Source organism: Lissotriton helveticus, chromosome 4_1, assembly GCF_964261635.1.
Source record: "Lissotriton helveticus chromosome 4_1, aLisHel1.1, whole genome shotgun sequence".
NCBI classification, from domain to species: domain Eukaryota; kingdom Metazoa; phylum Chordata; class Amphibia; order Caudata; family Salamandridae; genus Lissotriton; species Lissotriton helveticus.
The window spans coordinates 1,194,515,471-1,194,536,481 of NC_136063.1; the positions used below are offsets into that span (position 1 = coordinate 1,194,515,471).

Genomic DNA, 21,011 nt, shown 5'->3' on the forward strand with positions numbered 1-21,011 from the left:
ACTCCGGGGGGCCACTAGTCTTCTTGATTTTAGGAGAGGTCTTAAAACCTGGTTGTTCACCCAGTAGGCCTCTCTGTAGCCCCTTTGTTTTTTTTGCGTCTGTTTTTCTATTTTCCCCTTTTACTGTGTTATGTTATGATGAAGCAGCTCTCCTTACCTAAAGCGCCGGGACACTCTTTTTGAGTAACCGTTGCGCTATACAAAAGCATAAAAAAAAAAAAAATACTTATACTACCCCCACATTGTCAATCACGCAAATGACTGCCTCTTTCTTTTTGTCTCAAAATGCTACTGGCAGGGTCTGTCTACTACTACTATCACAGAAGTTCAGAACAACAGATTCTTATCCATTGTCTTGGGAAACAAATGCAGCCCACTTCATCATCAGCAATCACAGGTAAGATAAGTTTGCTGTGAGGTATAACGCAAGACAGACTGGTAGTTCTTCTAATACTACAAATATAACTCGGTGAGGGTTTACCGCATCTATCTGTCTGCATGTTAAAGATGTGGCCAATATATTTTTTTATTCGAAAGCACTGTCCGCTGACCTGCATGGCCAATTAAACGTTGCGATGTTGCACAACGTACATTATTTGGTGAAACAGTCCCCCCCTCCACCCCCCCAACAAACACAAATGAACTTCAAATGTTTTCTTTTGAAAATAACTTTGTGACTCATTTTTATTTTAACATAATATAAAGAAAGATGATACAAAAATAAAATATATATGAAATCTTACCCCACAGCTGTCCCTACCCTCCCCTAACCCCAACAAAAATTTCAAAGTTAAATGTAAACCCCAACACCCAAATCCCACCCACCAACAAAAGGATTGAAAAAGGGCCAAACACCGTCCCGCCATCTCAAAGCCGGCGGGCTTTCAGGTGTTTGTCCACAATGAGCTTCACCCGCTCCTCTATTCCATCCTCAAGCCTCGCTACCCGGCGGAGAATCTTTTGTTGAAATTGCCGGCACCTGCATTGGCATGCATGTTGTGGAGGGGCGGCCGATGATGTAAAAATCCGGCGGCGGGCGGCTGCCTGACCGCGGCTACGTACTCCTGCAGGCTTGGGGGCCGGGGCATTGGAAGAGGCAGCAGCTGCTGCAGCCGCCTTCTCATCCTCCTCCTCGGCCTGAGCCACCAGCCGGCGGTAGGCCTCAACGATGGCCTGCAGTTTCCGCTGCCGGGCCCGGACTGCCAACTCCTTCCTTGTTGGTTTTGAAGGAGTAACTATAAAGAAAGAAACAGAATTGTTGTAATCCAAAATCCCAGCAAATCAAGAACACAAAATTGATTCAACACATAGTGGCACAGTGGCACTAGCAAGCAAGCTGAGTACATAAAATTGTGTTGCATCTATATTGAACATTCTACGGCCTATATAATTAATTTGTTGGACTTTTTGGCACGGCATTATGCCTGCCCTAGTAGCATGGGTGGACTTCAACGGTCACACACATACGAACACCTGTCTTTTTCATATCTCGTTTTATATCATATACTCTGCTTCCGGGAAGGCGGGAACAGTCTCAAACTAACATTAATTAACAGGGGCCAGCTAGTAGTAAATTTCTAGTAGAGACTATCATTCTTTATATCGCGCAACAAACCTTATTTGGTTTGTGTTTCACCAGCAACGACCCATACATCCAGTCGTCCCCTCCTTCCCTTGCCTTTGGGTTTGACCAAAACACCGCTGCTGAGACTATACTAGCCACCGATATTGGGTGTGTCTCCCAACCACGCAGGCAGCTGTGTTTTCCCCTTTCCATGCTTCCACAACAACCCATGCATCCGACTGCTATCAGCCACCTGCATTGCTGTTTCCAAAGTATCCTTCTATATTAGATGATTGGTGCTTTTTCCTTGCTCCTTTCATCATACTTAAAATCGATCTCCTTAGTGTTGTTAATCCATCACGGTCATGTTGTGGATAAGACTTAGTCTGCCACCAACCTTTCACAGCTGAGTTGTAGTCAGATAGAAGAGGCCTGTTATTTTATCAATTCTCGCCAGTGGTAATGCTAAGCATGGTAAATTCGCTAATGACAAATAAAGGTGGCGTCATATACTGTCCAGTAGAACTTCAAGTTCGAGTACAGTGAGGAAGTTTTCCCCTCCCATGCGGATCACTATTGAATGTAACTTACCATCGCCCACCGCTGTTGGATCCTCCCCCACTGCTGCTGGTTCTGGTGTAGGTGCCTCTGGTCCTCCTGTCCCCTCCGGGATCGCCTCTGCTGACGCTGCGCCGCTGTCCCCGTCGGCACTGGTGGATGGTACCGGTTCTGCACCTATAAAAATAAGTACACCTTTTTAGATGGATGCACAGCCCCCATTGTACTTGTTCACCAAGAATGGAGTTCTGCAAAACAGTTAAGTACAACTTAATCAGTAGTAGTCCACATTGCATAGTACAGCAGAGTCATTTGTTATGGTATGGTACCCAAGCTCATCTCATCTGCTAGTCTAGTCCTTGGAAATTTGAACTGAACCATGTAACCTTTGTACATCCATGTATACAGTTTTGCGCATGCTACCTCGCAGCTTGTTGCGCAGTACGAGAAGACGCCTTTGAGGCCACATGATTGTTCAATGCATACACCTGAAGAGGTTGGAAAATAAAAAGGCCCGTATTTACTTTTTTATGTGGATTGTGGAATCGAGTTTGCTTAAAGGTTACACCTTTTTTTTAGCATGACTGGAAAAAACTTGCATAAATGTATTTCATACTGTCTAACGTGCACCACTTTTGTCATTATTTTTCGGCAGATGAGAAGATTTCCTTCTACGAAGCAGAGATTTCCAGAGCTTACCAAAAAGAGGCATATGTAACCAGTATACGTTCAATGGTGAGGGGTCTCCGACATTTCCCACATTTCCCTATCGTGCACTATTAGCTGTTCAAATGTAGATTACTTTATTCAGCCTTTTTGAACTCTGGATTTTTTCAGGTGGGCCCCTTGACGTATTTCACGGAACAACTTAAAAACATTGATGTTACTTACATACTTCTAACAAAATAAAGCTTTTGAAGTACCACATTGACTCTGAAGTATATTTTCAGTGTCTGTTGTCTTGTAGAGTTACACGAGTGAGTGAGCAAAAGGGGGTTACTTAGGTTATGGATTGTGTAATAAAAAAGCATTGGGCATCTTGGTATTGGGGTTCAGGAGTGGGATAATTGAATAATTGACCAATGACTGAGCCCATATAGGTTGTTGTTCAGAGAATTGTGGGTTCCTCAGAGTTCTGTGACTGAGGTGTAAGTAAGGTCCAACCTGCCTATCACCAACATCCAATTTTCTGGTGCATACATAGTTATGTATGTGACTGCATAGAAGAATACCCACAAGAGTAGTAGTGGTATACTAATGTTTACAAAATACTAGACCAACATCTGGATGCATACTTGGTTGGTGTCAATTGGCAAAGCAGAGACATTCCAGAGGAAAAAGCATAAGATAGGAGTGGACCCTGTGCCCACAGCTATTCTATCACAGATTTTTTGAAAAGATTAATACCTTAACTAAAGAGTGGGCAACAGGGCAAGCTTACCTACAGACAGTCTAATACTAGTAGTAGCACAGAGAGTCATAGCAGAGGCTCTTTGAAGGAACAGAAAGGCAGGGAAAAATACCCAAAATTTTGAAAACATAATGAAAATCAAAAAAGCATTTGTCAAAATGTATTTAGGAAGGAAATGTCATTAATCGGTTGGAAAAAAAAAGCTCTGTTAGAAAGTTAGGGAAATATCATTGTTCCAAAAGAAAGCACTGTTGGACTTACTGGGGACAGCAGCAGGATCCTCAGTAGAGGAGCTCTGTGCCTGTGGTTCACCCGCTGACTCGGTCCCAGCCTTCTGCTTGCCCCTGGGTTCTGTGGTTCATGTAAGAAATAATAAAGAAAGAGAAAAACATTGAGTGCTGTGAAACATAGACATCATTTCAAAAACCACTGCTAGAACATTAAAAGAAACAAACATTGATCTACCATGACTACTGCCTTGCAGGATTCACTGACTGTATACTTGGAGAAAACAACTCAAATGTTCCATAAACATTCTGCTTGCAGATTATTAAGTAACACAGAGGCAGTAACCCCTGAACAACACCACCTATTCAAGAATGAGGTAAGCAATTATCTGTAAGTAGGCATTTCTTTTTTATTTTTCCCAGCAAAATGCATAGATAGTTCGGCTACTGACTGAATGCTACTGCTGCTAAGCCTACCCACTCACTAAACAAACTACATCAGTTCTATGGAGGGCTGAGGCAGGGGCAGCTCTAGGCTCATGGTGGTCCTGGGCATGGAGCGTAGGTAGGGGGCCCCGGAAGAGGAGGTCGGGGCGGAGCACGGAGGCCAGTGAAGTGGGGGGAGTCAGGGTGTTTGGAAGTGGAACAGAGCCGGAGGCACCAAATCCCTGCAAGGGGCCGCCACGCAAATATGTATCCATCCATCCTCAGAGGATTATTAAATTAAGGATATATATAGATGTGGTGGCCCCTGGCGTTTGGTGGCCCTGTGCACTTGCACAGCTTGCACATGCGAAAGCCGGCCCTGGCTGAGGTAAAGTCACTTTAGCATTCATTGCCAGAGGAGGATTCATGCAGAAGAGAAGGCCGTGAAAAAAATGATACAATATGCAAACTACGTACAATTATCCATCCACCGCTATTTCACTGACGGACAAAGGAAGGACAAGACTCTATTAATAGCATTAACTAACTTCAGTTCTCTACAATAAAGAAAATCTCACATCAATAAACAGCAAAAGCTAGCGCCAAGTTGAAACAACACCCAAGAGTCAGTGAAGAAGAGCAGCACAGACCAGTGTCATACAATTACAGTAGATATAACGGAATACATCGGAAATGTAACTAGGAGCACCACTCATCCCGTTACTTATTCAGCCAAGATTTAGAAAGATACAATAACAATACTTATACTACAATATATATATATATATATATATATATATATATATATATATATATATATATATATATATATATATATATATATATATATATATATTCACTGAAAAAACCATAGGTTATAGACCATATATAGTTAGGAATTAGCATTTAAAAAACCTTATTTTACTCACACAAAACCATTGAAATTCCATATATAGTTAGTTGCACTAACTATATATTGCGCACCCGCAATCCACTGCTGATGATGTCACATATTACATCATTCATGACATGGTCAGTGACATCACTGATGACAACATCCAGTGACTATGTTTCTGTAAAGTTAAAATATGTCTTACATATTGAAGAATGAGTGGATGTATAAGTGTCTGGACGAAGGATTTAGTAGGTGCATGACTGAATGTATGAGTGAGTGATTAAATGTGTCTCACTGAGTGCATGGGTTAGTGACTAAACTGTCTTAATTTGTGCATCATTATGTCTGTTGTTCTGTAAACTGCTGCATGTGTTGATCAGTAGCTATATGAGTAACTATATGGGTTATTGATTGATTGCCCAAGTATTTGCATGGGAGACTGAGTGTGTGTGTGGCTGGATGGGAGGTGTGTGACTCTGTACAGATCAATGTGTACTTGTATCAATGATTGTATAAGAGAGTAAGTATGTGTTAGTATATGGTTGAAAACGTAAGGTGCTCTATGTTTAACTGTATAGAGTAGAAAATGGAAGTGTGATTGATTCTTTACAGGACTGACTAGGTGTGTGAGTAACTCCATGGATGAGTGGCAGAGTGTGAGTGTCTGTATAGGTGTATGAGTGCATATGATTGTGTTGTAAACATGAGTGATTGTATGTATGAATGATTGTATGGGTGAATGAGTGAATGTGTGTGTAGACGTAGGAATCAGTGAGTACGTATGTAGTAACTAGTATTGGTGTGTCAATGGTTTCAAAAATTATACTCTGTTTTTAACACTGGGTGAAACAGAGGTTATATTAAAATGTGAGGAGATGCATTGTATTGTCACATGAATGATATCATCAGTGATGTGGTCATTGATGTCAAATGAGATGTCATCAGTGATGTCATTTGAGATGTCATCAGTGATGTCATCAGTGATGTCACTGACCATGTCATGAATGATGTAATATGTGACATCATCAGCAGTGGATTGCGGGTGCGCAATATATAGTTAGTGCAACTAACTATATATGGAATTTCAATGGTTTTGTGTGAGTAAAATAAGGTTTTTTAAATGCTAATTCCTAACTATATATGGTCTATAACCTATGGTTTTTTCAGTGAATTTTCAAGGTTTTGTAAATGCTAATTCCTAACTATATATGGTCTATAACCTATGGTTTTTTCAGTGAATTTCAATGGTTTTTTAATAGCAAATATCATAAGCTGTCGAATGTCAAGTACGCGGTAAGAATTTTTTTTTTCGTGTTTATGCACACTGATCTGCTTTGATTGCTGCCCCCCACCCCTCATTTCTATTAGGAGTACTCTCTCTTTGCAGATAGTGAAGGGTAGTTAACGCAGCCCTTTCCCCCTTTGTAATCCGTCGTGCCTGCTTCTCTCTCCATTTGATTGATTGTTCTCTTTGGTTCATTCTCTATTTACAAACAAGCACAGAGTCGCAATACTCTGTTTAGTCTTTGCAGATAGCGAAAAATCGTGTAAAAAAACAAAAGGAATCGAGCAAAATCAGTAGGCCACTAATGGGATCTCTTTTGACCTCGCTAAAATAGAAACATTAGGAACAACCTGTTGAAAATAGCAATGCGTATGTATATAAGCGGCGTTCATTTGTGTTCACAGTACCCCTTGTTGATTGTTTCAATCGAGCATTGAATTGTTCGAAGTTAATTCTCTTAACGATCTTCTCTACCTGCAAACGAGGAAGAATAGGAATATTCTATCTCCCTTTGCAGATAGTGAAGGGTAGGTAACGCAAGCCTTTAACACGTCGTACCTATTTCATTCCTCATTGATTGATTGATTGTCCGAACATTGACTGTTTGGGAATTAGTTCTTTTTGGAGGTATTCCCTGTTTGCAAATAAACGTAGGAAAATCTTTGCAAGTAGTGAAAGGGTACGTAATGCGGACCGTTCTCCCCCGTTGTAATCTGTCATGCCTATCTACTCCCCACTGATTGATGCACCTTTTTCACCCGGACCATTTACTAGAGATACGTCATCTGGCCCGACCAGAGAGCACCCCTAATGAAAAGGACATATGCAATAATAACGAAGTGATCACTGTATCCTGTTAACAGAAACTTTACCATGAAACAACCTGGAAAGAAAAAAATAGGAAAACGAAAATCAGTAGGCCACTGATGAACATGAACTTTTATTAAACAACGAACAAAGAAACGATAACATAACGTAATGATAAAACCTATTAATGTCCTAGAAACAAGAAAACGTTAAAATATGCCAGTGGTGAGAGACCAGAAAAACAGTAAGAGAAACCAAATCACCCCTCGCTGTCCCACCGCCTGCCACGCCAAAAAAATCGATAGACTAGGGAAAATGCAAGTCAGTAGAACATCCACCCCCACTCTGGAAACTTCCAAGGTGGGGCAGGGTTCCGGCTACGCCCAGCCGGGAGCAGCCCATATAAGGCAGGTCCTGCTGCCACGCCTCGGCCAGGAGATCCTAACGTAGGGTGTAGCCGGAGGAGAGGCCGAGACCAGCGGGACCCGGCCAGGGGATTGCCTTTACAACGCTGAACAGTTGCAGGGGGGGGGAATGTCTCCTCGACCCTCCCCTCTCTCTCCCAGTCCGGCCGCGGTGGCCCTTGAGAGTTGCAGGTAGTCCCGCCACATGCTCTTCCGGTCCGACCACCAACGGTCGGGGGGCCGAGGCCGACGGGATCCGGCTGCAGCCGATAAACCAAGAAACCCGTTCATGGGGCCAGAGCCAGGGGCGTCCGGCCGACATCCACCGGAAGCCCGGCCCGAAGACGGACGGGACACTTCTTTCTTTTATAATGGCTGCGACAACACTGGAGGGGGATGTCTTGCACATGCCTCCGACCCCCCCCTCGTCCTCATCGCCTGGTCCGGCCATAACAAATCTCAAGCGAGACGCCGTGGGGTGCACTGGGAGGGAGAGACGGTGCGAACAGGCCTCTCCCGCCTCCCCAGGTGGAGGCTTCCCAGCTGCACCCTCAGCGCTCCAGGCGGTGGCATCCTAACAACTACAGTGCTGCACAGTTTCGGAACGACCTAGATAACGGTTCTTCCACTGTGGCCATGCTGCAACGTCTCGCCCGGCAGGGTGGAACCCGTCCGCTCATGTGACCCCGCGATCGCCGGTAGCTGCCGAACTCTCAAAATGGCTGTCGACCTGGCAAGAGCGGGCCCAACATAAAGAAATGGCCCGGTCACTGGTTGACTCCACCACCGTAGTCCTCCACGACCTTGAAGATTCTAGAGGAGCCGCGGGAGTCTCCGACCCCCGATGGGGAATGACTGCCATGATCGCCCGTGGAGTGACGAAACTGTATCCGCGGGACGTCGGCGCTCCCATGCTGGCGCCAGCCTCACTTTGAATTACTACAATCCTGCAGACCTCACTTCCGGTGAAAGCACAGTGTGACCCGGTAGGAAAAATTATTGCACACCCTCCCCTTTTTGACTGATAGTTCAAACCACCGATCCTTTCCTTTGCCCTTTTAACGGAACTTTGGACTGCCTCCCCCTCTTTTACATTTTCTAGAGAAAACAAAACATTAACCACTACATTAGCATAGCAGTTGACACCAGAACTGTTTTCAAATTGAAACCAACAACATCTTCAACAGAATCCTTTTTGTTTCTGCTGTGACCCTGCTACAGCACAGGCATTGTCCCCAGCAGTAATTCTGCAATGCCGGTAAGAATAGCTGTGGTGCCTACTGGACTCACTCACCCCCGCGGCGCCCCACGCCGTTTTTTGCTGGGCGGCAACTTACTAGACATCACTTTCGTGCCATCTAGATTTCAGCGCGTTCTGCTGCCTTGGAACTATTCGCACAACAGACCGCTACTGACAAGAATATTTCATTATTGGTGCTGTCAATTTCAATAAATCTATTGGATAATTAAAAAGAAATTGCCACGGTCTCTTCGTTGTTTAAATGTTTTTACTGTTTTTGTTTTGTTGTATATATTTATATGTTATTAAAGTTTTATATTCCTACTACTTTGTTGGAGTGCTATATATTTTTAATGTGACACATAATTGTAAAAACTTTGATGTACAAAGAGTCATTCCTGGAATCTTCCGCTTCAGGCTCGGTCCCCTCCCCAATCACAATACAGGATGGTTTTCAGATAGTAGGAACGCGTGTGCTGTGACGGATCACATCGGGTGTGGGCCTTGATCTACTATAACTCCTTTGAAGAGGGGTGATTCTTTACAGCTGGGGCCATAAACTACATCTGCAGGGCTAGCTGATAGCCTAGGACCGGCCTGGACATTCGGACACAGAGGAAGAGGAGTGTCAGAGGGTGCGGTAGTGAATAGGGCGAAAGGGAGGTGTCGGGCGGGCACAGAGTGTGATTCTCAGGGAAGAGCAGCGCAGATGGGGGAAGGTTTATTGCCCATGCATAAGACAGAGAGCGGTGGTGACCAGTGCCTGGGGGAGATGCTTACGAGGGTGAGGAGCCATGCTACGAATCGACAGCGTGCAGAGAGTGGGTCTGGTCAAGACATCTAAAATGGCTGCCGTGCACGACAAAAGTGTGGCATTTCAAAAAAGGCAAGATGGCGCAGACAATGTTTTTCAACACTTCCTCATTTCCTTCGAATCGAACGTTAACAGACGTTGGGGCATATTACCAAAGTTAAGCGATATTTATCGCTAACGATGCTTACCAACCAATTTTTTACCACTAAGCATCGTCAGAAATTATCGAAGATAAACCTTACTATTATCAAGGTTTATCGCAAATGCGATAATAAACGGCCGCAATGCATGAATATCGCTAAAAACTCAGCGATATTCATGCATTACCGAGCTAATACTCTTAGCCATGTTATCCACCTCCCATTGGATAACATGGCTAAGAACTGCTCAGGGCAGGTGTTACTTTTTGGAGATATTCGCGCTTAGCGCGAATATCTCCAAAAGTTGGTAATAGGAGATAGATATCTTGCATGTTGTAATGCAAGTTATTGTGGTATATGGAACTCATACCATAATCTCTCAGGAAAGCAGAAACTGATCCTTTTGGGACCGCCTAAAAAGGCCTAGGGGGTGAGGAGTACTCTACTTTGCCCCCTTTTCACGTTCCGAACTATTTTATTTTACTCTCTTCTGTAATTACACAAAATACCAGCGATAAGATGCATCGGAGACACACAGTGAGAAAAAGGAGGCCGGAGATGAAGAAGACATGTCAAATACACATTGGAGATAATATAGTGGCAGAAGGGAAGTAAATATGAGTAAACTTACCATGTAACATAAAAATGTTGCACTCTATACTATAAGTCTCATTTTATACTACAATCACTTCGCTACAACCTCATAAATTAAAAATAAAAATAAATAATGTCTCAAACAATTTTTGATTTCTAAATATAAATTTATTCTTCAGAATTTTCTAAATTTGAAACAACTAGTAACATGTCCTCATCAGTAATTTCCTCTTCAATCATCTCATCTGGAATCTCCTCATTAAAAGTCTGCAATGATGATTCTTGTAACTCTATGGTCTCCAAACACTCAATAAATTCGCCATCAAGAGATTGATCAAAAAAATCATTCAAGTCATCTCCTCCTTCTGACAATATTTCATTATTGGTGCTGTCCATTTCAATCAATGTAGTGGAATCATTCAAGTCATCTCCTCGTGACAATATTTCATTATTGGTGCTCTCAATTTCAATCAATGTAGTGGAATCATTCAAGTCATCTCCTCCTTGTGACAATATTTCATTATTGGTGCTGTCCATTTCAATCAATCTAATGGAATCATACAAGCCATCTCCTCCTTGTGACAATATTTCATTATTGGTGCTCTCAATTTCAATCAATGTAGTGGAATCATTCAAGTCATCTCCTTGTGACAATATTTCATTCTTGGTGCTGTCCATTTCAATCAATCTAATGGAATCATACAAGTCATGTCCTCCTTGTGACAATATTTCATTATTGGTGCTCTCAATTTCAATCAATGTAGTGGACAATTCAAAAGAAATTGCCACGGTCTCTTCATTGTGAGCCATTTTATTTTGAAATTGCTTGCTGTAAATTGCAGAAAAAAATAATCACTTTCATTTATCGTTTTTAGTAATACATAATATAAAACTAACTTCATCAAGTATTTAGTATAACAGAAGGACTGCAAATAAATAACAGAAAACATTTTTCAAATTATCTTCAAGTGTACAACATAGTTCCCCTTACAAATTAACAACTCACCTTTTTAAAAGTAGCAGAAGTGTTAGTACTGTGTAAATCAAACACCAGAAATTCACCACCAAAAATTCCTCACAAATGTACCTCAGACAGTAGTATCACAAAATGGCTGTGGTTTCCTCTCATTTGACATATATACATAACCAATTAACTTTCATCACACACAAATACAAAACCAAAGTAACATTTTAATTGGTTCTAAATTTCAACACTTTCAAATGTGTTTTCCCCATGCAATTTTCCATAGGACATTTACATACGTCTACAGCCTGAATGGCTGAACGGAATTACACCAAACTTGGCAAAATGGTACATCAAACCTAAGAGGTCAGGAAGGATCTACTATGCCCCCTTATGGTCATTTCCCCCTTCGCTTTGGCCTCCTCTTGTCTCTCAATCCTACCGAGGGACAAGATGGCGGCCGCTACGGACTGTTTGGAATGTTGACAGACGCCGGAGAACCAATCAGCTTCGCAAAGCTCCGTAACGCGAAAAGTACGCGAAGCGGAGCGCTGTTACAGATATATATCTTTTTTTCAACGTTAATTTCTCAAAATCCACTGGAGCACATATATTGAGACCTAGCAAAGGCACATCGGGCTACCAGTCCCTAATATTTTGCCAAGTTTCGTGCAAATCCATTCAGCCGTTCGATTATTATTATTTTGTTTTTTTTTTGCCCCGCGGGGCCCTTTTAAAACCTCCACATCAAACCTAGGGGGTCAGCGAGGATCTACTATGCCCCCTTATAGTTATTTCCCCCTTTGTTTTGACCTCCTCTTGTCTCTCGATCCTACCGAGAGACAAGATGGCGGCCGCTACGGACTGTTTGGAATGTTGACAGACGCCGGAGAACCAATCAGCTTCGCTTCACAAAGCTCCGTTGCGCGAAAAGTCCGCGAACCAGAGCGCTAACCGGTCCGCTGTTACAGATATATATCTTTTTTTAAACGTTAATTTCTCAAAATCCACTGGAGCACATATATTGAGACCTACAAAAGGCACATCGGGCTACCAGTCCCTACAATTTTGCCAAGTTTCGTGCAAATCCATTCAGCCGTTCGGGCTAAAAGTGAGGCCAACCGCCCTATGGAAAACTCAATGTTAAAAACACGTTTTGGGACCCCCCTTTTTTCTCGGCCCCCACTGGACGAACCCCCCCCAAATTTTCAAGGGCTGCTCAGAAACAAAATGTGCCATTTTCCTGAAAATTTCAGCCGATTCCGTCCACAACCGCCAAAGTTATTAGACATAGAATTTTCAAAAAACCCATAGAGAAAAAATCCTAACTATATATACCTACTGGCGACCGCCAGTAGGTAATATATATACATATATATATACAATTATGCACACACTTTTTGTTTTGGGTAACCACTCACCAAGACCCACGACCTCGACACCAAGCAGGTCCAAGAGGTCCTGCTCCCAGTCCAAAATGTCTGCCCAGCGGTGGGTCAGCTGATGGTGGGTACGCCGGATACCGGAGCAGCGGAAGACTGCCCGGCACACCTTCCCCCACCGCCGGAGACGCTCTTCAATCTGGTAGCCGGAGCGGGGCCTGCCGCCTGCTGCCAAGGTCAAGGGGAGGTGGCGCTGGAGAAAAAAGACCAGGGCAGCCACCTCCTCCTCCCCAAAAAGTTGGCGGGCCATCACCCCTGAGGGGCGCATTCTGCCGCAAGGCAGCCGGGTTTTTTGGGGCACAGGCGCCTTGCCCTTTGAGCCGCCGATGCTGCTGGCGCCCTTCACCATGGTTCTGGGTGGAGGGGAGAAGAAAAGTTCAAGACAAAAAGGTAGGGGAAAGAAGAAGCAAGGTAAAAGAAGGAAGTAAAATAAAACAATAGAAAAGTTGAAAAAAAGTTGTAAAAGTAGAAATAAAATGAAAAATATAAACCTAGGCACAGAGAGAGATAGGTAATAACTAAAGAAAGTTTGAAAACGTGGGTAAAAAGATCAGGATTGAAGAGATATCAGCTAGATGCTAAAGTAGGCCCAAAACCATAGCCAGAGTGTGAAATCCAAGATGGCTGCTCCCGTCACGACCGCGTGGGTAGGTTCGCGCGATATTTAGCGTGATCACGCACTTTTGTAGTGCGAACGAGAAGATGAGTTCCCGAACATGTCTTGCACAACGCGAACACGTGACTTGTGACCCGGAACAGGAAATAAGGGAACGCAAGCGGGCGGGACAAACCTCTTGGGTAACTTAGCGCGCTAGCCATCCCGAGCATGCAGGCAGCGCCCCGAACACGCGCAACACGCTCCCGAAGACGAAAAACGGCGCACGAACGGGTCTAGCAAGCAACTACGCATGTCCGCGGAGCTACGCGTAGCTCGCGGAGTGCAAGTGCGTCTTCGCGTAGCTCCGCGAACTACGCCCAGGGTTTTAAGTTGCTTGTGAGTTTCTCGTGGGAGGAGCTATGCTCATGTAGTTAGGACTGGGACAGGGAAGGCAGACGAGGAGGTAATGGGTAAAATACACGCGAGCCAAATAAATTACACAATATCATCTTTCAGCAATGGTGTCTCTTATGGGATCTAAGAGAACCATAGTTTGATACTAGGCCAGTGAGGGGCGTCACGTCGCAGGCGTAGGCATGAAAGATTGGCGGCAATAACACAGATTGGAAATACAAGATGCGGGCCCAGGGGCCAGAGTCAGGCTCCAGGACATCAACGAGAAATGTGGAAAGAAAGGTCACGGAGGGAGGTACAGAAGTTAGAGTTAATTTCTAGGGAAAGTTGAAGTCTCCGGAGGGAACGTGTGGTATCAAATATTTACACATGCATTTGTGAAAGCATACGTATGCGGATATCTATGAATTTATCATAATGGTCTGTGGAAATGAAGGAGAATGGTACGGATCAGCACCAAGTGGATACGCTGTGCGTGCACATAAAAGTCACAGTGGGATTTATGCTGTGTATTGTGAGATAACAGTGTAGGCGTTTAGAATGTACATCATGTGCTTTGCGTAATAAAGCAATATTTGAAAAATATGCAATATCAAACAAAATCCAAACCCAGCCAGTATTACTATATTATAGTGTGAAATGTGTTCTTGCGTACATTTTGAACGCGAGCAAGAATTTCCAGCGATTAAAAAATAGCACAAGAGACACAAAAGTCGCCAAAACACCTGCTCACGTTCTATCTGTTCGAATTGGTCCCTCTGATAGGAGTTTTATCCAATAGGCTTAAAAGTATGGGACAGTATGTATTGCTGTCAGTTTAGGAAATACACTTAACAAAATCATCACCAAATGCTGGAAATTATGCTGGTTTATCAGAAATTTCGAGCAGACCTAGTTAATCGGCCCCAATTGATTCAAACCTCTCTCACCTTGCCTACATCACGCAGCCACAAACAGAGTCGGCGTGGTCTATCCATGGGGCTCTTTTACTGCTGAGTGTTGTGATGTAAACAAGAACAAATCCTTATTGAACAAGACGAAAGCAAGTTTTTTGTCATCACCAATTCCAGTCAGCTGTGTCACTGTAACCTTCCATGGTGACAGATGACAGAAAGGAACATTCCAAAGCAATAACAAAAAAGTGGAGTGAGAGAGAGGTAGGGAGATTGGACTGCAGGAGGGAAACGATACAGTCCAGGGTTGTAAAAATAGGAGCAAACATATCATAATGAATAGATAACTGCAAGTAACTTGCTGTAATATGATTAGATTACAACATTTTGCCATGGGATCTCAACAAGCAGAAGCAATAAGCCTCAACAGGAAGAAGAACATCCCGGAGAAAGAGATGAACACATTTTTAGTTATGGTTTTGAAAACAGGATGAGCACATGCTACTTAACAGTTTAGTTAATGTAATGGATACTGATGGAGCGAGGTTCAGAATGATATTTTGTTCTGACTCGCAAAGTTAAAACTTCCATAAAACAGTAACCGTATTAACTAGTTTGTGAAGAAAAGTATTAACCAACCTAGTTTTAAAATGCATATACATCAGAAACACGAGGGACTAATTCATGTGCTCTTTGTTGCAAAAGCAAGTGCGTTGAAAATAATAAACTAACCTTGTCTATTGTCTTTGTCAGTATTAAATGCGGCTGTCTAACTAATAGCATGTGCTTATTATGCGTGCTTAAGTTATGTCTTTTCGTCTTTATGTGGCATAAGTTCGTGGAGAAACCTGTGGCCTAAAAGAAGAAGGTAGATATGAAATGCAGCTTTGTGTGCACAGCTAGGTAACATAAATTAATGGGTTAATATTTAGCAAAGGGGGTTGGTAACAGAATGGGTCTCAATTCTCTAATTAATTGATGTTTTGTGTTTGTTTAAATAATAGTTTTCGAGTGAGGCCCAAAAGGTACATTGAAAAGATGGCGTTTTCGAGTCCTGTCCAGAAAAAGCTCTGCATGGAAGTGGAAACGTTTACCACGTAGACAAGTTTTTGCAAACTCAAAGAACTGTGCTAAACGTGCTCTTGGAGAGACAGATTCAAGGACAGGAAGCGGCAAAGTTTGCCAAGCTAAGGAAGTCACGAACTGTAACTCGTGAAATGTTTAATTTTCGAGGAAGCCAAAAGTCACGAAAAAACAGTGGACAATAGAGTCAAAGAAAAGGCTCGATTTTGGTATGGAGACGTGATGACACGTAATGGATTGACATGAGTCAGCCAATGAGGACACTGGATGGCAAGAAAAATATACAATTTAGTGGAGATTAGCTAGTTAGAAAGGCATAAAACCTGGCCCCATGGGCAGGAGGGCGCTTCTCGCTTTCCGATTCCTGAAGTGCGTGTCGTGCTGTTGGACTTTTTGGCGCACGTAAGGATAGCAGACTCTAATGATTATTCCTTTTTAGGTGGAGCGAGTTTTTAGACAGGGAAATAGAATTTAGGGAATGGAAGCTGTTATTTTCTTTAATTCATGCTAACTGATTTGCCTTTGAAGTGTCGGTCTAATATGCTTTCTCCTTATTAAATGCTGCTCAAAATATTGCTAATAAAATAAAGATTCTTAATAAAATGCTCTTTCTTGAAAAATAAAGTTAATAAAATTAGATTTTTGAAACGACAAGCTGGTCTTGTTTATTCATGGTCTAGTTACCATCAGCTGATCCATTTACCTAAATGACTTAATTAAAATGTGATATATGATTAAAACCATGGTAAGAAATGATAAACTGCAGTTGTATATAAAATTGTAAATAGTTTGTTAATAGTTCTGTTTAATTAGGTCACATGATTCAGTTGCCCAAAAATTGCCTCGTTGGCATATGGGCCTTGTGAGAGATTTATGATTAATGGTGAGTATTATGGTGTTGGGTAGCCTTGGTGAGACAGTTTTTCTATAGGGGCGCTGGATTAATATCAAAGCAATGCATTGTGGGAGAATTTAAGAATAAGAATGAGTATCCGAAGGAGAATGCAATTGAATCCACTTGACGCTTACAATGCCAATTGGAAAAATCTGTACACAGTTTGACGCAATTACAGCGACCACCATTAACCCCGAAAAGCCACATGACCCTTGTTTCCTGGCAATCACATTTGTTTGGCTAGGTATGTATCAGAGTATACAAGATCCTGTTCTCCTGTTTCTTCTTATTCCCTCATGTACAGTTTTAATCTGTATCTCCTGTGCATATGATCAATGATCTTCCCTACTGCTATCAGGTGTCACACTTTTTTTCAAATTTGTCCTGTGACCCTCTTGTATCCTGTGATCTTGTCTGAAGTCCATATGTCCCTTTGACCTTGTCCCCTCAGCAAATGTTGGGATCAGCCACCAATCATCCTGCACTTGCACAGTGCAGCACGAGCCAATCAGCACCTGTTTCAAACTCCACTCCTTCCAATTCCCGCTGTAAGCAATAGAAGCCAACATCTTTTGACTGATATATCAACTGACCCCACTACGACGGCTTTGTACAGCTATGCAAGCAACATCTTCCTTGAAAATTTTAGGCTCTCAGGTAATGTGACTACCAAAACCCCGAATGAGGAGTTCAAAAGGTGATAGTCACAGCTGCCATCAAGCAGCCAGGGGCGGCTTCTCCATGTGGGCAGAGGAGCGTTGCCCCACTGCTTCCTTGCAGTACGCTAAGCAGAAACATAAAATGGTATTTTAAAAAGCAGAAGGGAATGCCGGGTTGGTTGTGGGCGGTCCTGTAGGAGTCCAGGGGAGGAGTGGCTTCCCCACTCTGAGTGCGCTGACTGTTTGGTCAGCCCCAGGGCTGATCAAACCAGGCATCTGTCTGCATTTTCTCTGTGTGGGCTGCATGCAGCCAACATAGAGAAAATGACCTTCCCATAGACACCTGTGGGGTCGGTGTCCCAGCCAATCACAAAGCTGCCATTACAGCATTTTGATTGGCTTAGGGGAGAGGAGGGAGGCTGCCTGTGGCTGCTTCGTGTTCAGACAGACAACACAGGACGGACCGGCAAACGCAAAGGTAAGTTAACATATGTTTGGAAAAAAAAATTAAACACCCCTCCCCACGTGACCCCTTCCCACACGCCCCCTGGTCCCCACCCGCAAGTCATACTGGCCATGAGTGCAAACATATTTACAACAAGGGGTGGTGAGGGACAGAGTCTCTGAATTAAGCAGAATACTCTCACCCAGTCAAAAGATCAGGGCTAGATCCAACACCGTTTTTTAGCTCATTGCACCATCCCAGTTTCAGAACCTGGCTGTATGCAAATTGGTCTGTTCCTGTCCCAGTGCATGATGGGAACAGGGCAAACCAAACTACAAAAGCCAATTCTTACACTGGGAAGGAAACAAGCTTCCGGGGACCGGTTTCTGGCATTACAGCCGTCTTCGGCCCGGCTTGCTTGAATCCTGATGGTGCAATGAGCAAGGGACTCATGTCTGAGTATACCCTTCCACGCTTGGGGTGGACAAAAATATTTACAACAAGGGGTGGTGAGGGACAGAGTCTCTGAATTAAGCAGAATACTCTCACCCAGTCAAAAGATCAGGGCTAGATCCAACACCGTTTTTTAGCTCATTGCACCATCCCAGTTTCAGAACCTGGCTGTATGCAAATTAGTCTGTTCCTGTCCCAGTGCATGATGGGAACAGGGCAAACCAAACTACAAAAGCCAATTCTTACACTGGGAAGGAAACAAGCTTCCGGGGACCGGTTTCTGGCATTACAGCAGTCTTCGGCCTGGCTTGCTTGAATCCTGATGGTGCAATGAGCAAGGGACTCATGTCTGAGTATACCCTTCCACGCTTGGGGTGGACAAAAATATTTACAACAAGGGGTGGTGAGGGACAGAGTCTCTGAATTAAGCAGAATACTCTCACCCAGTCAAAAGATCAGGGCTAGATCCAACACCGTTTTTTAGCTCATTGCACCATCCCAGTTTCAGAACCTGGCTGTATGCAAATTAGTCTGTTCCTGTCCCAGTGCATGATGGGAACAGGGCAAACCAAACTACAAAAGCCAATTCTTACACTGGGAAGGAAACAAGCTTCCGGGGACCGGTTTCTGGCATTACAGCCGTCTTCGGCCCGGCTTGCTTGAATCCTGATGGTGCAATGAGCAAGGGACTCATGTCTGAGTATACCCTTCCACGCTTGGGGTGGACAAAAATATTTACAACAAGGGGTGGTGAGGGACAGAGTCTCTGAATTAAGCAGAATACTCTCACCCAGTCAAAAGATCAGGGCTAGATCCAACACCGTTTTTTAGCTCATTGCACCATCCCAGTTTCAGAACCTGGCTGTATGCAAATTAGTCTGTTCCTGCCCCAGTGCATGATGGCAACAGGGCAAACCAAACTACAAAAGCCAATTCTTACACTGGGAAGGAAACAAGCTTCCGGGGACCGGTTTCTGGCATTACAGCCGTCTTCGGCCCGGCTTGCTTGAATCCTGATGGTGCAATGAGCAAGGGACTCATGTCTGAGTATACCCTTCCACGCTTGGGGTGGACAAAAATATTTACAACAAGGGGTGGTGAGGGACAGAGTCTCTGAATTAAGCAGAATACTCCCACCCAGTCAAAAGATCAGGGCTAGATCCAACACCGTTTTTTTAGCTCATTGCACCATCCCAGTTTCAGAACCTGGCTGTATGCAAATTAGTCTGTTCCTGTCCCAGTGCATGATGGGAACAGGGCAAACCAAACTACAAAAGCCAATTCTTACACTGGGAAGGAAACAAGCTTCCGGGGACCGGTTTCTGGCATTACAGCCGTCTTCGGCCCGGCTTGCTTGAATCCTGATGGTGCAATGAGCAAGGGACTCATGTCTGAGTATACCCTTCCACGCTTGGGGTGGACAAAAATATTTACAACAAGGGGTGGTGAGGGACAGAGTCTCTGAATTAAGCAGAATACTCTCACCCAGTCAAAAGATCAGGGCTAGATCCAACACCGTTTTTTAGCTCATTGCACCATCCCAGTTTCAGAACCTGGCTGTATGCAAATTAGTCTGTTCCTGTCCCAGTGCATGATGGGAACAGGGCAAACCAAACTACAAAAGCCAATTCTTACACTGGGAAGGAAACAAGCTTCCGGGGACCGGTTTCTGGCATCATCATCTGTCCATCACCACCCCCTTTTTGAATCGTTTTGGCCACCACAAGCGTGGAAGGCTATGCTCAGATGTGAGTCCCTTGCTCACTGCACCATCAGGATTCAAGCAAGCCGGGCCGAAGACGGCTGTAATGCCAGAAACCGGTCCCCGGAAGCTTGTTTCCTTTCCAGTAAAGAATTGGCTTGGTAGTTTGGTCTGCCCTGTTCCCACGATGCACTGGGCCAGGGACAGACTAATTTGCATATAGCCAGGTTCTGTACTGGGATGGTGCAGTGAGCTAAAAAACGGTGATGGATCAAGCCCTGATCTGTTGACTGGGTAGGAGTGTTCTGATTAACTCAGATACTCTGTCCATCACCACCCCCTTTTTGAATCGTTTTGGCCACCACAAGCGTGGAAGGGCATGCTCAGATGTGAGTCCCTTGCTCACTGCACCATCAGGATTTAAGCAAGCCGGGCCGAAGACGGCTGTAATGCCAGAAACCGGTCCCCGGAAGCTTGTTTCCTTTCCAGTAAAGAATTGGCTTGGTAGTTTGGTCTGCCCTGTTCCCACGATGCACTGGGCCAGGGACAGACTAATTTGCATTTAGCCAGGTTCTGAACTGGGATGGTGCAGTGAGCTAAAAAACGGTGATGGATCAAGCCCTGATCTGTTGACTGGGTAGGAGTGTTCTGATTAACTCAGATACTCTGTCCATCACCACCCCCTTTTTGAATCGTTTTGGCCACCACAAGTGTGGAAGGGTATGCTCAGATGTGAGTCCCTTGTTCACTGCACCATCAGGATTCAAGCAAGCCGGGCCGAAGACGGCTGTAATGCCAGAAACCGGTCCCCGGAAGCTTGTTTCCTTTCCAGTAAAGAATTGGCTTGGTAGTTTGGTCTGCCCTGTTCCCACGATGCACTGGGCCAGGGACAGACTAATTTGCATATAGCCACGTTCTGAACTGGGATGGTGCAGTGAGCTAAAAAACGGTGATGGATCAAGCCCTGATCTGTTGACTGGGTAGGAGTGTTCTGATTAACTCAGATACTCTGTCCATCACCACCCCCTTTTTGAATCGTTTTGGCCACCACAAGCGTGGAAGGGTATGCTCAGATGGGAGTCCCTTGCTCACTGCACC

General features: G+C 44.0%; 1 long non-coding RNA gene across 1 annotated transcript; it reads right to left on the reverse strand.

Annotated features, from left to right (window-relative positions):
- Window positions 1-1,139: 1,139 nt before the first annotated feature.
- LOC144827466 (uncharacterized) lies at window positions 1,140-3,870 on the reverse strand. The gene is made up of 3 exons (XR_013610201.1): window positions 3,795-3,870; window positions 2,156-2,299; window positions 1,140-1,235 (listed from the first exon to the last, which is right to left on the reverse strand). It is a non-coding gene; the product is annotated as an uncharacterized LOC144827466 (long non-coding RNA).
- Between the last annotated feature and the right edge of the window lie 17,141 nt (window positions 3,871-21,011).